General features: G+C 41.7%; 1 protein-coding gene across 10 annotated transcripts in view; it reads left to right on the top strand.

The window, feature by feature from the left end:
• Positions 1–17,402, top strand: part of PTPRM (protein tyrosine phosphatase receptor type M) — a 776,839-nt gene that overhangs the window by 558,397 nt on the left and 201,040 nt on the right. The window lies entirely within an intron of this gene.

The following is a 17,402-nucleotide window of genomic DNA, read 5'->3' as shown; positions in this document are numbered from 1 at the left end:
AAATATACAGTGCTTTCGTGTTGTAGAAATGAGTAAGAAATTACTATATAAGTGTTCAACTTATATAAAAATTATCAACATAAAAATATAGATAATGATATCTTAATAGCTTAATTTTTCCCAAACATTAGTAATACTCAGACTTTAATCCTTTTCTCTGTAGTTTAAAAACAATTTTAGGATAGGAGTAAGGTCATGGCTGGTAGGAGGTGAGGATGGAGAGGTCACCAAAGCAAAGTCTTGAAGGTCTGGTCTTGTCTGTCATCTAAGGAGGCTGGACTTGGTCCTGAGATCCACTGGTGGCCTTTAAAAAGCAGGTAGTAATGGGATGTCATTCTAATCTTAGAAAGATTGCTCTTATGTTAGGATTGAATGAACACAGTGAGGAGGGAAAAGAACTCAAATCAAGAGGAGCAGTTGCATGAAGCGCGACAGCTTTAGAAATATTAGGAAGTAAGTTTTAGTGGCCATTTGGAGGGAGAAGCAACAACATAAAAAGAACCTAGTTCCTGGCTGGGACAATTTAGAGGTGATATTACCAATCAGAAAATGTGGAATATGGAAAGTAGAACATATGTGGGGACTGAAGATTGGAGAGGTAGGTGGTGTACTTTTTTAGTTCACCGTTCCCGTGAAGTTCAGTGGAAACTTCCACCAGGGAGTAGATGTGCTGCAATGGACTTAGAATAACACTTCCCACCGTCTGGTCATCAGCCTTTGCCAAGCTGACACCCTGGGTTTGGATGAGGTCACTCAGTCCCTGTAGAATGAGAAGGAAGTCAAGGATGAAGAGAAAAGCTCGGGTAACGCAGTGTCTAGGGGGTGAGTTCATATCCACATGTATACACATATGTATGTATCTCTTCTTGCTTTGTCCTTCATCTGATGTTTAGCCCTTGCTCTGTCCCAGCCGCACATGGTAGTAGTGGGCCCCCATTGTTTAAGCGCTTTCTTCCCACCTGCTCTACCACTTCAGTTCCTTTCTTTTTTCCACCGATCATTTAATTTCTCTCCTTATTTTTCTTTACATTTTTTTTTCTTCTGATGAGATCTTTTAAGATCCACTCTTTCAGTGGGGCTCCTAGGTGGCTCAGTCAGTCAAGTGTCTGCCTTCAGCTCAGATCATGATCCCGGGGTGCTGGGATCGAGTCCCATGTCGGGCTTCCTGCTCAGTGGGGAGTCTGCTTTTCCCTCTCCCTCTCCCCCTCCCTACCCCTGATCTCTCTCTCTGTCAAATAAATAAAATCTTAAAAAAAAAAAAATCTACTCTCTTAGCAACTGTTATATGTGCAACCCAGGGCTGTTAACTGTGGTCACCACCCTGTGCATTTGATCCCATGACCTATTAGTCGTGTACTAGAAGTCATTTCATTTTTATTCTTTTTTCTTTTCATTTTACTTTTCTGCAACTTTCTTTTCTATATCCTTCTTTTATTCTTCTCTAGCTATTTGTCTCTTTAGTTCTTGCCTCCTCCAAGTCTCTCTCTCTCTCTCTTTTTTTTTTGGTGGTTGTTTCTTCTTACTTCTCCATCACCTCTTAGGCATTTTTTTCCTGAATGCCCTGCCTTGCTCCCCACCCCAGTGTTTATGCAGATAGCTTATCTTTGCTGCCAGTGGTTAATCCCATTCTTTTTTTAATACTATTCAGTATAAATCTGAAGCAACACTAGGCCTTTCCATGCCTGGAAATACAAACTAAACATTTTGAAGAGATTTATTTTTAGTTGAGGGAATAGGTTGGATTCTTGTGTCTTCTGGCAAACTCTCTATGAGGAATAGCCTGAGACTACTAATCCAGTTGCCCTTGTGACCTTAGCTAAATGTCATTTCATCCTCCAAGGATCTATTTCTGCTGGATTAATTCATTATTCTACCTAGGTCTCTCAGGTAGTCATGGAGGTTATGTTATAAATTATGCATTTGAAGAGCTTGCCTACAGTAACATATGGTCTTGATACACCATTAGACTAAATACCAATAACTCATATCAAATTTACATGATTATTTGCTAAGTTCTAATCTGAAAAGGGTTGTTTTCACAGCACGTACCACTTTTGTTTGTGCTTTTTCTGAAATATAGACCGTGCTCTCTGGAAAGAAAATTTGCCAATATATCATGCCTATAAATACAAAACTTCTAAAATTTAGACCTGAATAGTCATGTGGTACAAATTTTCATATTGAATAGGAATTCTTAAGAAAATTCTAGTTGTTTGGGGTTTTCTCTAAAATTTTAGTCCCAATTTTAAAAGCTACATTTTTAAATCGTTAAAACCTATTCATGATATTAATCATGAATAAGTTGTTTGTGTATCACTGATATGTAATAAGCCACACGGTTTGGTTAGAAGAACACTGAATTGGTTTTTTTAATGAGGCCTAATTGCTGTATAACTACATTAATTTCAGGCATACAACATCGTGATTCAATATTTGTATTGAATCACCATAATGAATTTCGTTACACCCCTCATGACCTTCTGACCCCCCCACCCCCACTTTGCTCAGCTCCCACCACCCCCAGGAGAACACTGACTTTAGATTTGGCATTCCTAGACCTGTATTTTAACTACGTTGGTGGTTCTGAACTTCTCTGGGCCTTAGTGTCCTCATTTGTAAATTGAGAAAATTATACTGGGTGATCTCTGTCCCTCCCACTTCCAAAATACCAGGTTTTCTCTATGCCACAGCCTCTGATGACACCGTATGTGTGCTATTCTCGAAGTACAGTGGGCAGCTCATTGCTGTATTCCGTTATTCAAACAAAGCCTGTAGCTCTTTCAAAGGCTGTCTCGGTGCGGTCGGCTCACGTCGGAAAGTGTGACCCGGTGACCCACTTTTAGCCCTGTTTCCCCCCGTGAGACAGGAGGCCCTCAGCGAAAAGGAGAGAGCTGGGAGGAAAAGGAAAACAGGGAGGGAGGGAGAGGGAAGGCGAGGAACGGCCCCAGGTGTGGGCTTCACGATGTCATTAGTCATTTTCGCTGGTTAAAGCCTGATGCTACCTGGGCTCCGGTGCCGTTCCTGCACTAGCTGGTTAGCTCCCAGTGCTTCTGCCCTCGGCGCTTGGCATCAGCCAACGCGGCTGTGTGTCGTTGGTCATAAAGACAGACTGGGCCCAGGAGACAGGGTGGTGGAATGTGCCCATCGATATTTCTGGAAATACGATGGGAAGTCTGTCCTGCCCAGGGAAAGTCACTGGTTACCGTCCGTGTGTGTCAGCATCCCGGCCAGGTGGGCCTGAGCTCCTGAGATTCGGGACGACGGGGGGTGGGGGGAGTGGGGGGAACAGCCAATTTAATTGGGAGGCATCGCTAATTATTAGCTTAGCTGAGATCACATTGCTTTCTGAAGGACTGGCCTTCTATAAAAAGTAGTTGCTGAAGGTAGGCCTCTGGGAGAATGGGTAAAAGCTGTTCAGCTCAGGCTAACTCATGGAATTCTTTGACATTGAGGCAATAATGACTAAAAACGGAGATAACCATCAGTTTTATTTGGCTATGTTTTATAAACCTATCACAGATGAATGACTGGTTGTTATTTTGTTGATGAATATTAAACCATTTGAGCCTTGTTTGGACTAATATAATATGAAACCATCTTTTCCTTAAAAACTGTTTAAAAAAACCTTTACATTTATTTTTACTTTACCTGCTAAGGAAAGCAACTTTTTTCTCTTTCCCAAAAATATGTGTTCTTTTGAGGGTGCAGTGTTTTGATGCAACAAATGTTAAGAAAGGGTATAAGATGGATATGAAATTAAAGTTTCATAGAGTCATAGGATGATATACAATTAACTCTTGCACAATGTGGGGGTGAATGGCACGGACCCCCCTCACACATCCAAGTAGGAGGGCTCTCCCAAACTCAACTTCTGATAGCCTACTGTCAATTAATAACATAGTCAATTAACACATATTTTTTATGTTGTATGTTTTATATACTATATTCTTATGATAGAGTAGGCTATAGAAGAGAGTGCTATTAAGAAAGTCATAAGAAAAATACATTTACGCTACTCTACTGTATCGTGGGAAAAAATAGTGTGTAAGTGAACCCACACAATTCAAACCCATGCTGTTCAAGGGTCATTTGTATTCTCAAAATAAATATAAAATAAGTTTGAGCAAGAGATACTTAGTGTTTATCATTTTTCATCCATGTATAATTAAATATATTTGTGAAAATGAAAATACCTGCATTTTCAACATTTTTCATAGGGAATAATTTATCTCAATAACATGTTTGACAGGATTTAGTATACAAGCACCATCAATTTTACCCTGATTAATTATATTTACTATTGTTTCTAAAATTGCTATAGATCTTTTAGAAATTTGAGGACATTTGTATTAATTAGAGTAATATTCCTGTTTCAGCTACTGTGGTAAATAGAAATTAGGGAAGTTGTAGCTCAATGAAAATAATTAAAGAGATATGCATTCTTGGCCAAAATAGCAAATGTTAGCTTTTCAACTACATGAACACCTGTTTTAGGTAAACGTGACTATTTTAATCCTGAAGCACAATACCTCTACCTTCTTTCCAGAACATATTTTAACAAGTGAACATTTTGCAAATCTAGCACCTGTCATTAAATATTTAGAACCTATTCTATTATATTTAAACAATACTGGTACCGAGAGAAAAATCTCAATAAAAGTAGGAAGTATTTCTGAAGATATCATGAAACAAAAAGATAAGAGAGAAAATTTGATGAAAGCCCAATTTTCAAAGAGATGCCTATAGTATGTGGCTGGAGGCAACTTGACATTATCTATAGTTCTTCTGCTATACCTGTTGACATATGCGATAGGAAATTTTTTCCACTACAGCTCAGTGCAAGCTGTATGTGGAAAATGTCTTAAGTCTGGAAGCTCTATTGAGAGTTTTTTTTCAAAAGCACATTTTCTGGAACCACACTGAGAGAGTCTTACATAGACATTGCTTTATGATTATTATTTAGAGTATGTGCAGCCAGATAAAGAAGCAGATGCTGAGATTTTTCCGTTCTGAAACGTGCTTTGGCATGCAAGGAACGGGATAGCTGGGTACATAAAGAAGTATGGATATGTCACCCTAACCTATCAATCAGCTAATATCCTTCAGTTTTCTAGATGGAAACTGGATGGGTTTGTGGTCCAGAGGTAAGTTAAACAAGCGGAGGCTCCTCTAACCCAGATTTCATGTGATTATCCTAAGAGCTCTGATCCTAGGAGCTACTTCTGGACTCAATCTAATGGTTTGACTCTTATGTTCTATTAAGGGTTCTTTGGGAGCTGCTTATACAGAAGATTTTATTTTAAACAGAAAGGTGGGGAATATAGGCATCAAGTTTTTTTATTTTATTTCTATTTTATAAGAGGAAAGTATCAGAAAATGGTAAAGGACAGTCGTACAGACCGGGTCTGGATCCCTGCTCCCAGCTGGTAGCAGAATGAGTGGGGAGAAGTTACCTACCCTGTCTGAACTCCGTCCGCAGCGGGAAGTGTGGCAGTGATGCTATTGGGTCTTTTGTAGGGCACCACGAAGATTAAGGCAGATAACAGGTACACACAGCTGGTGCTTGACAAATAATAGCACAGGGGCCCAGAAGTTTGGGAAGTTGTTCAAGATGACAGAGGTAGTACAGGGGGGACTTAGTGAAAGTGGGTGTGTGCGATTGTTACCCACGCTGCTCCACTGCCTGCGGCCACAGCACTCAACTCAGAGATATCTCCGGCTCTATTAAAACTGAGGTGCCTTCTTCGTGCAATTGCTGGGACCGGCACCGTCATCAGTTTGTGGTGGTTTACCATTGCTGTGAGTTTGCAAATGCCTGAAACTCTGCCACCATGGTTTAATCTCCCTTTTGAGCCATCACAGGAAGAGAGCTAAACTAAAGCTTTCTCCACTTCCATCTTTACAGAAGTGTTTTGTAAATCCTTTCAAGGATGTGTATTTCATGTCATTTTTTTCAGCCGTTAAGTTTCCTTCGGATAATTCACTATAGGAAGGATGCTGCATCCTTGTCTGGTTGGGTGACTGAGAGAACTTTGTTGCGTTTGATGGTGAGCTGTGAACCCAGGGAGGGTTTTACGTAAGACTTTCCTCCTCAGAGACAAACCCTAGAGTCTGGGAGTGGCATGCAGGTACCAGCAGTCCCAAGGGACAGCTGCCCGAGTGCATGCTCCGTGGCTTACAAGGTGCGTGATCATGGGCAAGCTGCTTGGCTTTGTGTCCCTCAGTCTCCCAGGGTATATATACCAAGGCCATAAGAATAGTAGTTACTCGTAAGAATGTTAGAAGAAGAAAACGAGTTCTTACCATCAGAGTGCTAGCCCCAATAACTATTAACTGTATTAGTAATATACATAACCTGTGACGTTAGAATATGAGCGGTGGCTGATTCTAGGTTCAGTGCCAGTGCATGAATGCTTCAGAGCTCTTGTTTCCATACTCAAGAGACAAGCAAGGACAAGGCCTTGTTTCTCCTTTAGAGGGAGTCCACCTCTCCTTTGCCCAAAGAGAACATGGGTCTTTAATCATGAAGGTAGCAAGGAACACAGCTACCAGGATAAAGCTCACTGTCCCTGTAGCTGGAAGCCAGGCCTTGGTGCAGATTCTGTAGCTGATGGCACGGGGGAAACCACTCTTGGGCCAGGCTCAACCAGGAGTGTGTTTTCTGCTCAGGCCCCTGCACAGTCAAGAGGAGGGCTGGAATATGGTTTACAGAGAACCAAGCCGAAGTCCTGGGGCCTCAGTACTGCTGTTCTTGGGATTCCTGCCTAAGCCCCAATTCTTCTGAGTGGTCATAGTCTTGGCATTCAACACAAAGACTTTGTGTTTCTGAATCTGGGAGACCCAGACCCAATAAGGGGCCGAGTGGTCTGCCTCTGGGGTCAGACCCAAAGGTCAGCATCACTCTCCTGTGCCTGCTGAATAGTGTCATGGGTCTGTTTGGACTCCCTGCCTTAGAGCCTGCTCAGCCAACTCCCTCAATTCCCAGAGGTCACAGTCAGCATCCAGGGCCATCTGGAGTGTGGACCCTCTTGCCTTGTCACCAGGCACCAGCCGGAATCTGCACACATTGAGCAGGGTGCTTACCACCCATTGCAAGGGACACTTGTTCTGCTGGTTGGTAATTTTGATGCCTGTAACTTTCCCACACAGCTCATTTTGGTCTGAACCCACTAGCATAGCTTCTTTTTTTTTTTTAAGATTTTATTTATTTATTTGACAGGCAGAGATCACAAGTAGGCAGAGAGGCAGACAGAAGGAGAGAGGAGAAAGCAGGCTCCCCGCAGAGCAGAGAGCCCAATGCGGGGCTCCATCCCAGGACCCCGGGACCATGACCTGAGCCGAAGGCAGAGGCTTTAACCCACTGAGCCACCCAGGCGCCCCCACTAGCATAGTTTCTTAAAAACTTGTTCTTCTGGTCTCTCTTACCTCTGAAGCTCAAGTCTGATGGTACCTAGAAGGAGGTTAAGAAGGGTTGCATCTTTACCACTAGTACTGACTATTCTCCACAGAGGATGTCCCCAGATGATGTGTGTGGACACTCCTCAGTTCAGTCCCACCCAGGCTGTCCAGGTTCTGTAGTGGGTGTTTGTCGCTGTTTCTACTGACATGACTTCACTTTCTGGTTTGTAGGGTGGGAAGTTCCCAGAGTGTGAAAACTGAGGATGACTTTAAACCCGTCATCTTGTTTAGGAGTTCAGACTTAATGGGATCACTTCTTCAAGTCTTTCCTGCTTTGTTTTGTATCGATGAGTGAGACAATAATGGAAAATACATAGAGTATAGGAGAAATATACATACATACATACAAATATATATTTTCCAAGCACACTATTGTCTAAACCTGACTTCTTTGGTCAAGATTCCTAATCCCTGTTCTTCTAACACAAATCTAAATTTGTTGATAAATTCTTTTTAATAAGGAAGGGAGTTATATCTGGAATTTTTGACTTAGGTTCATTTGTAGAAAATTATATAAAGTTAATTTTTCAAATATTTTCTTTATTTATTTGACAGAAATCACAAGTAGGCAGAGAGGCAGGCAGAGAGAGAGAAGGAAGCAGGCTCCCCACGGAGCAGAGAGCCTGATGCGGGGCTCGATACCAGGACCCTGGGATCATGACCTGAGCTGAAGGCAGAAGCTTTAACCCACTGAGCCACCCGGCCACCCCTATAAAGTTAATTTTTAAAGAGCCTTAATAAACATTACTGAGGTAATGAGGAGAAGAATACTTCTCTCTCTCTCTCTGTCTGGCTGCCCTCAGCATTACAGATACAACACTGCATGAAACAGTGTATCAAGGTGAACAAGAGAAGGTGTGGTACTGCCCAGTGCCCTCACAGTGTGTCTTTTAAAGTGCCCCAGGGCATCCCCAGGCCCTCTGGAGGTCGGTTTTTGTTGCTGTCATCTCATTTGTACTGTTTCCCCATCAGCACGGCTGTGGGAGAACTGAAGTGAAGCTCTTTTTATGGGTTGTACTACAACAAGCAAAACTTGACTTACTTATTAAGTTCAACATATTTCTATTTGTTTGTGAACACAGCACAAAACAGAAAATTGGCAGCAGATGTAGCCCCGGTTGTGATATCTAAGAATGGCCCGGATGCTCGCTCAGGCGCACGCACTTCCTGAAAGTTAATTCTGGTCCCCAGGCACCCACCCGAATGCCAGAAATCCATCCCGTTGGGTGCTGGGATTTGGTGCTTTCCTTACATTACAGAACTCACATACTCTCTCCTTGCAGGCAGGCTGTTGAGCTACCTGGGCCCCATCTGTCTTTTCCATTAGAGTATAACATATTAAGGACTGTGGGGTGTGTGTGTGTGTGTTTCTAATGGTCTCTGACACCCCACTCTCCTGCCCTGCAAGGTGCTCTGTGGTAGTAAGGGTCTGGTGTATTTCACAATTACAGACAAAAATTCTTCTTTAATGCAAGCCCTTCAGGGCAACACTGGACTTTGAGTTGCCTTGGTTTCTTATTTATTTGAGAGATGTCAATTTTATAATAGCATAAGATATTTTTTAAGTTTTCCGTAGTGTGGACATTCTGGGTGGACAGTTTCCCCTATTTTGAATAGTTTGAATAACAATTACTTACATTGTTAATTTGATATGTTAAAATAGTTTAAGTGATTAAGGATATATTTAAATTCAGATACAGCCTCATTGAAATAAAATAGTTCATAACTATCATTTACTTTAATTGTTACTTATTTTTAAATCACCTCTGAAACACTTTTTTATAAGGCGAGTGCTCCTTTAGATAGTTTTCAGAACCAAGACCAATTTAGGCAAAAATTATTATTCAAAAAATGAATAAACAGCTTCATGATGAATTTCTTTGATACTACGAGCATGGGTCCTAAATAAATTAAAATATCCGTTTGTTAGTCTTCCTTTCAGTGGGTTTACAATGGAAATGTTTAGACTCCTTTCTTGGGTATCTCTGCCAAGGCTCTTTGAAATTCATACGGGTTTTCTCATTTCCAGTCCTTTGGCTGCTAACAGCTCTCCCACTGCATCCTTGTATGGAATTGTGCCTTTGGGTGTGTGTTTGATAGGAGTGTATGACAAACTTTGGTTTGCTGTCCTTATATGAGAAGGAAAACATTAACAGAGACAAAATCAGGAAAGAGCCCTTTACTGAACAGATTTGTGTAAGTATGTACTAAGGGTATAGAAGGGTATAAGAAAGACCATCTCAAAATGGTTTTTCTTTTTTCCCTGACTCACTTAAAAACCTGGGCGGTGGGTTTGGAGTCAACACTCAGTCACTGAAGAAATTGATCACCCCTCAAAGAGAATAGGTCCGTTATGAGTGCCTGGTTCATAGGTATGGCCTTAACCTTTACTAAACGGGAAGGGAGGGAAATCTCAGAAATAGATTAAGATTTTGAAAATGAAGTACTGACATTCCTAACTCAGTGGCTGTCATCTGGGAGCAGTATTGCCCCCTTAGGGGACACTTGGAAATTCACGAGGGTGTCTTTGCTGAAAATGGCTTAATTGAAGTTGCATCTGTGGGTTTGTGTAGTTTTATAGATAGGATACCTGAGATGTTTCTTGTATAAATTGTCAAGCCAGGGTTGACTCAGAGTTCTGCTGTTAAAGGTCACAGTAGGTACAGTTTAAAGGTCACAAGATGAGCCAGGTGAGTAAAGGGGAGGCCCTTGGTGAAGTGTGTGTGTCTCAGGAAGGCACCTGTTGTCAGCTTGGATCAGGTATCGTACAGTGACACAGATCTTTCTGCCCTTTCCATCCCCAAGGAAGTAAGAAATCTTAATTTCTTTCATTAAATCTTCTCATTTTTATTACTGACAACTGATCAATTTCTAAATTTAAATTTAGACCAAATAAAATGGATATCCACTCACTAATTCATGATTCCTAATTCTATTTTAAGATTAACCAAGCAGAAGATATTGACAGGACCACATTTTAAAATTCTTTATCACCTGTTTCTGACTACAGGTATTGTCTTATCCCAGAAAAGGACAATAGACTGCTTGCCCATGCTTCCTCCCTGCCCACATTCTCATTAGTCCCTATGATGCTCTCAAATAGTGAATCCAGTCCTCAAAGTATTTTGTGAGTAGGTGGTTCCTGTTTGGAAACATAATAACTAAAGCTTCCCTGGAGCTTGTTGGTGATTTGCCAGGTGGTGTGGATTAAGTTTGTCTCTGGTTTACAACTGGAGTCTGTCCCTGCTTTCTGCCCTTAGAAATACTGTTGACCACTGTCTGTCTCTCCAGTCCAGGTTTGAGATCTCTGGACTCTAGATGAGCCTCAGGAAGTAACAGCTTTTAGAGTGTTTTCACTGATAAGATTTCACCTAAATCATCTTTCTGTTCTTTTCAAACAATTTCCGCATTGGAAGAGAGAGTACAAGGCTGCTCCCAGCAATGCTTATCTTTGTGGATGGGTTCTTGGGAAGGAAGACGGCCCACACCAACAAGGCCTTCCTTCCTAAGGTGACTTCCTGATAGAATGTGCCTTGAATGCTTGGGTTCTCCTGCTGCTTAGTCCAGCACGGACAACACAGCCAGGAAACGGGGAGCTTGTGTGAGAACAGGCTCTGTGGCGCTCTAACACCATATATGGCTATTGATTTCCTTATGCTGAGTCTGAGAAGGAGTAATACTTACCAATCTGATATAATCAGAGAATAAAAAGATAGTGTATCTCCCCTGTTTCTCCTTTCCCCCTGCCCCAACACACACACACACACACACACACACACACACACCTTTATAACCCCTATTTAAGAAAGAGAATCCAAATTTAAACAAGTTCTGATGCCCTGTAGCTTTGGACCTGCCCCCTTGTCTGGTGCAGAGCATGGTGACCCCGCTTGGTCTTGACGTCAGGCTCCAGTTATGAAAAGGTTCTGTTGCTTTTGTCTGCAGTGAGTTCCAGAGCTTTAGCGGCACATCTCACAGACCTGCCCCTTTCCCCAGCCCAGCCACCCCCACCCAGCCAGCATCTAGCACCTTCACAGAAGCCCACAGAAGCCTACAAGCCACATTGCAGTCATGCCACAGCTCGCTCCCGAGGGCCGGGCCAACCCACTTTCACTCCTCGGCAGGAAATTGCTCAGGTGCCTGAGCTCCACTGGCTTCACTTCAAGAACAATTTAATTTTCTATGTCCTAATTGCTGGTGTCTGAACGTAAATGACCCTCAGTTTGGATCTCCGAACAGCTTCTAACTCTTGTCTCTGAACTTCTCCCTAAATTCTAAAACTGATTTAAAAAACAAAACAAAACAAAACAAAACAAAAAAACACCTGGACCTTCAGCAAGTCTAGCTTATTGAGTGTCCCCTCAAGTAGGAACATACTTGTCAGTATTGCAGTGGTGATGTCCAGGCTCTGTCACTCCATGGTCTGCTTGAAGTGTCCCTCTGCTGTCCACAGCTGATACCAGATTGTTGGTGATTAGTCCCGAGGGAAACCTGCCAAGCATAGAGGCCCTGATAATGTTTTAACAAAGGAATACAACATAAATAAATGGTTCTTATTCTATGTGCCTTTTTTATTTTTTTGATCGACACTGATATAAAAAAACAACAGGGACAACAAAATGTAACTAAGGTTATAAGTTGCTAACTGAAATGATGAATCATTATGTGAAGGGAGAAACCAGCTATAGGAAGAATGTGGTTGATTCACGAATATCATTAACAAGTTCATTTTCAAAGGTCACAATTACAGATCTGATTATGTGCTAGTGTGACACTCTTTATTGATATTAAGGAAGGTCCTTTTGCTAACACAGAGAGTTAAAGGACGTTACCAACAATTATTTTAATATCATGTGTTCTATGACTTATAAAATTTTGAATTCTCAAAATATCTTTTAATAACTATCCTGACCAGAGCATTAGCTTTAGCATTTTCAGTTTAAATTGAGGGCACTTGACAATCATTTCTGTTTCAGAAGTTACACTGCTAATTTTAGTGATAATATGTGAAGAAGTACAATTAAACTGGAGAGCTGAGCAAGTAACAAATCAAGTTAAGCTAAGGTAAATGAAATAGCCATAATGATGATCCACAGATTAAGAGAGAAACTAACTAGAATATAGAAAAACAAACTAGATTTTTGAATTCTAAAATGTTGTTTATTAAGAGGACTTGAGCCCACAGGGAAGGAAGTCTCTTCCTGAGTTAATTCTGCGATTTGGCAAACACAGTCTGCTAAATTTATTTCTCTAGCAACATGCAGTCCCTTTTTGAGGTGTGCGAAATGGAAAATGTACTAAAGTGGGACCCAGAAATGCAACCCTACTGTTTTCACTTATAAAAATATCTTCCTGGGTATATACCCAGAAGCAGACTCAAACGGATGTACACCTGTATTCACAGCATCATGCACAATAACCAAATAGGTGGAAACAACCAAGTGTCCACCAATGATTAACATATAAACAAAAGAGATACATCCCTGCAGCGGCATGTTATTCAGCCTTAAAAAGTGATGAGAGTCTGACACGGGCTACAACATGGATGACCCTTGAGGCCATTTTGCTAAATGAAATAGGCCAGTCACAGAAGGAGAAGTGCTGGAAGACTCCATCTCTGTGAGGCATCCAGAATGATCAGACGCATAGAGACAGAAAGTGTGGTTGGTTGCCGGGGGCTGAGAGGAGGAAGGATAAGGAGTCATGGTTTCATGGGTGCAGAGTTTCAGTTTGGGAAGATGAAAAAGTTCTGGAGGCAGATGGGCTGTTGGTTCCCCAATGATAGGAGTGCACACGTGATACTGCTGAACAGTACACGTTAAAACAGTTAAGTTAGAAAATGTGTTTTATATAAATGAAACATCTATCATGTTTTATCCTTATAGAATTTTTCACTAAATAAGAAAATATGACTTTATATTTGACTTTATGTTATTTCAATTCAATAAATGTAACATATAGCATAAAAAAAAAGAAAATGTGTTTTATGGGTTCTCCCACAATAAACAGTGTTTTACTACTGTTAGACAGAAGGATGTTGAGGCAGCTCCTGAACTCAGCACTGCCCTCACCATTTTTTAAAATATTTTTAATTAAAAAAAAAATTTTTTTTAATTTTAATTTTTTAAATTTCTTTTCAGTGTTCCAGAATTCATTGTTTATGCACCACACCCAGTGCTCCATGCAATACCTGCCCTCCATAATAATAAAGATTTTATTTATTTGACAGAAAGAGACAGCGAGAGAGGGAGTGGGAGAGGGAGAAGCAGGCTTCTGGCCCAGCGGGAAGCCTGACGCCGGGGCTCGATCCCAGGACCCTGGGACCTTGACCTGAGCTGAAAGCAGACGCTTAATGACTGAGCCACCCAAGGGCCCTTTTTTGGGGGGGAGATTTTATTTATTTATTTGGCAGAGAGATCCCTCATCATTCTACTCAACGCTCAGCCTCAGAGTGCCAACCCAGCGCAGCTAAGAGTGTTGTACATGGGGCTTGCAGGCCTGGGCTGTCCAGGATGCTTTCTTTGCGCAGCTCACAGTGAGAGAATGTGGATGCTGTCGATGCATGTTTCCGTGACACTGGAAGGGCCATATTCAAAATGTGCAGCCAGAAGTATCCCGACATTTTTACTGACTGTGGTGGCAGTGAGGAAACCATCCAGTGCCTCTGAAAAGTAGCTCCTGAAATGTTCCCAGAGTACCCCTGGGGCAAGGCAGGATTGCCATCAACCTGGAACCAGCAGGAACACATGGACCTGGGTCACTGGTGACACAACTGAGCAATTTTATTGTGAGGGAAGAAAACAGTATATCCCCCTGCACTGTCTTTAGACACCACAGAGTGAGACGCAGGTGGTGCCAGGCCAGTGGCTTACACGAACGTCAGATGTTTTATTTTCTTTACTAGTAATGGTGACTGTGGCAGAGAACATCTACAAACAGAATGGGAATGTGTCCAGCATTCTAGAAGCTAACAGTGCTTCCAATCAGATCCACATTGCTCCCCACACGCAGGCCTCAGGATTTGTGTAATTTTAGTTTTATTTAAAAAAATAAAACAAATTCAGTATATGCTGCTTAAAATTTACTGCTAGGGTTCCTCTTGGTTGAATGAAGCTTCAATTAGTGGATCCTGAATTATTCTCTGGTTTGACTGTTTCTAAGCAGCTTTTCTAAATGGCTCAGAGTTGACTGGAGACTCTCTGAGGGCAGGAACTATGGCTTAATTATCTGCCATTACTTACCTGGACTACATAACTGTTTTCAGGTCACTGAGTAAATGAGTATGACCTTTGGTCATACCGTGTGTGAGCCCCCCAGTGCTCTTCCTACCTCATGGCCCATCCCCGAGCTTTTTAAAGGGGCTCAGCCAACCCCACACTTTTGCTTCCTGTCCTTACTGAGGGAAGGGGCAAGGCCTATTCTTGCTTCCTACTCTCTTCTTCTGGCAAAACTCCTTTCCCTGAACTCCTTTTAGTGACTGGAATCACCACGATGAAGACAGCGTCCTATCCATGCTCAACTGTCTTATTTGAGGCTCTATACTTTTGTGTCTATGATGTGTGGCATCTGTAAGAAAACTCGTACAGAGTCTCTCTTCCCTAGAAGCAAGTTTGTTAACCAAAAGAAGTGATAGTGACCCCAAAAAGGATAAAAATAATTTACCTTCAAATATGTAAATTGTTATGAACACATCCATGAGTGAACATGAGTCGATTCTTCTAAATAATATGTAATAATAATGGTAACAGCAATGGTAACGATTATTAGTCAATAAATGTCAAGCCTTTGCCTCATACTGGGTACCACTCTGAGTTACTGATGAGCATTGGTCCAGTTATACCTGTAATAGCTCTATGACATAGGGACCGTGACCGTATTTTTACAGTTCAGGAAGCTGACACAGAGGAAAGTAAGCTGTTTAAGGTAGCAGGGTGAGTAAGCAACAGAACCGGAGGGGAGCCAGGCCACCTGTCTCCAGAGCTGCCTTTCCAAACCATTATGGCTCTTTAGTCGAGATGCAATAGAAGTGGAAAAAGACGGACCCAGTACCTACCCCCTGAACTGGAAAGAAGCCACAAGAAAATCTTGTGACCTCCCTTGTACGAGTATTATATTTCTCACTTCACACATTTTGTGAAAGAAGAAAATCATACCCCATATGGAAGAGGAGGCCCATAGAGCCAGACCTTGGCTCTGCTCAAGGAAAGGTCAGGAAGCAGAGAGGGGACTCAGCACCCCGGGCTTCTTTAGAAGCCTTCGAAACAACAGGCATCCCAGCAGGCTTGAAATACACAGCAAATGACGGGCTGTCTTCATGTGTAACTGATTTCCAAGCCCCGCGGTACACGCATCATGAAAATCCAAGGTGATGTGGCAGCCTCTCTCATCCAAATACAGTAACTGCTTGGTGTGGAGATCCTGATGGCTCCCACCTCTTCTAGCCTTTGTGTCATGAAGCCTGTGACTCCAGCAAACAAGTCCTATTTCTGCTGTGTGTACACTGCACTATGCAAGAGAGTCAGGCTTGCCACTTCTCAGCAAGACCCTAATCAGCGAAGCTCGGCTTTAAGACTCAGAAGTCCACAATTAATCCCGTTTCCAGCCCACAGAAAAGACTGGAACTCATAACCACTTGTGTAGTTATCCCCTGTTACATGCCAGCATGCTAGGTTCTGAGAGCTGTCCAGCTGCGGACAGAAGATACTTCAGCTCTGTGTTTCAGGAGAAGGAAGACTCCCTTGGTTGCATTGCAAGAGGCCCCTGGGGTGAGAAATTCAGTGTCCTGGTGGAGAAGATCGCAGGCAGCCTGAGGTTTGAGCTGTAGCAAGCCAGATACGGGGGTTCCACACAAGCTTGCAGACCCTTCCTTCACAAACACGCAAGGCTGCATGTGTGTGGTTTTCCTACGTGGAAAGTTGCATAAAATGAACATGATACCGCAGCTCTTCTTTTTTTCTTCTTCTCTTTGTTAACATCGTATGGCATCTGACACTGAGATAAAGATACTTTCCAATGATATATGGAAATGGGATGTTAAGTCTTGGAAGTGATTGATGCCTTGCCATTTTGGCTGGCACTGGGGCTCTAAACTGATTTTCCTTCCGGCTCCCTGCCCTTCCTTGCTTATTCCCAGTTGTAAATCCTCCCATCCATACTCTCTTCTGCTGAGCAGGACACGGTCTTGGGTTCCCAGCTCTGGACAGCACTGCATATGTTTCTAGCACTCAGTTAAAAATATTTACTGGCATCTCTAGCTTTGTTTTTTCGTCTATTTCAACATTATATTATAGTATTTATCTTAGTCTGAAAGATATTTCCTGAGAGTTATTAAGTATTTTTAAAGGAATTTGATGAGGACATAATTTCATCTTTGACCACGTCTAAATCTCAATTGTATGCCAAACTCTTTGGTTTTCACATTAAACCTGGCAGACCCAGACTGCTTTGTAGCCAAGACCAAGTAATAGGAAACTATGGTAAGATCTTTGTGACATCTTTCGTAATTCTTATGAAATGTACTTTGAAGTAGCATCATAACTATTTTAAATTAAACATCAAAAATAAATGGGTAGACTACATTTAGTGTGTGTGGTACTCTTAGTTTTCAATTATTTTTCCCTCTCTCTCTCTCTTGCAAATTTGCTAAATTTGGTAATTTGCAGACTGCTTCTTCATCATTAGTGAGAAAAATAAGTTAGCTCCTTATTCATTTTTCTTAAAATAACTATTTTCTGAAGTTCCCTTTATAAGTAGAATCAACACTCAATTATTTGTGTTAATGGAGGAGGGAAAAGATCCAGATAAAACAATGGATAATCACAAATTGTTTATATAAGGGGAAAGTGCTGAATTTCATAGATCGAAGCTGATTTATGGACCACTTACTTAGTAACACAAATCTACATAATGACAGATACTGCAGCGTTGGAATTCCCTGCAGTAGC

Source organism: Mustela putorius, unplaced genomic scaffold, assembly GCF_011764305.1.
Source record: "Mustela putorius furo isolate JIRA1106 unplaced genomic scaffold, ASM1176430v1.1 tig00003858_pilon_pilon_pilon, whole genome shotgun sequence".
NCBI classification, from domain to species: domain Eukaryota; kingdom Metazoa; phylum Chordata; class Mammalia; order Carnivora; family Mustelidae; genus Mustela; species Mustela putorius.
Note: the sequence above shows the minus strand (reverse complement) of the source record. Positions and strands in the feature narration are given on the sequence as shown.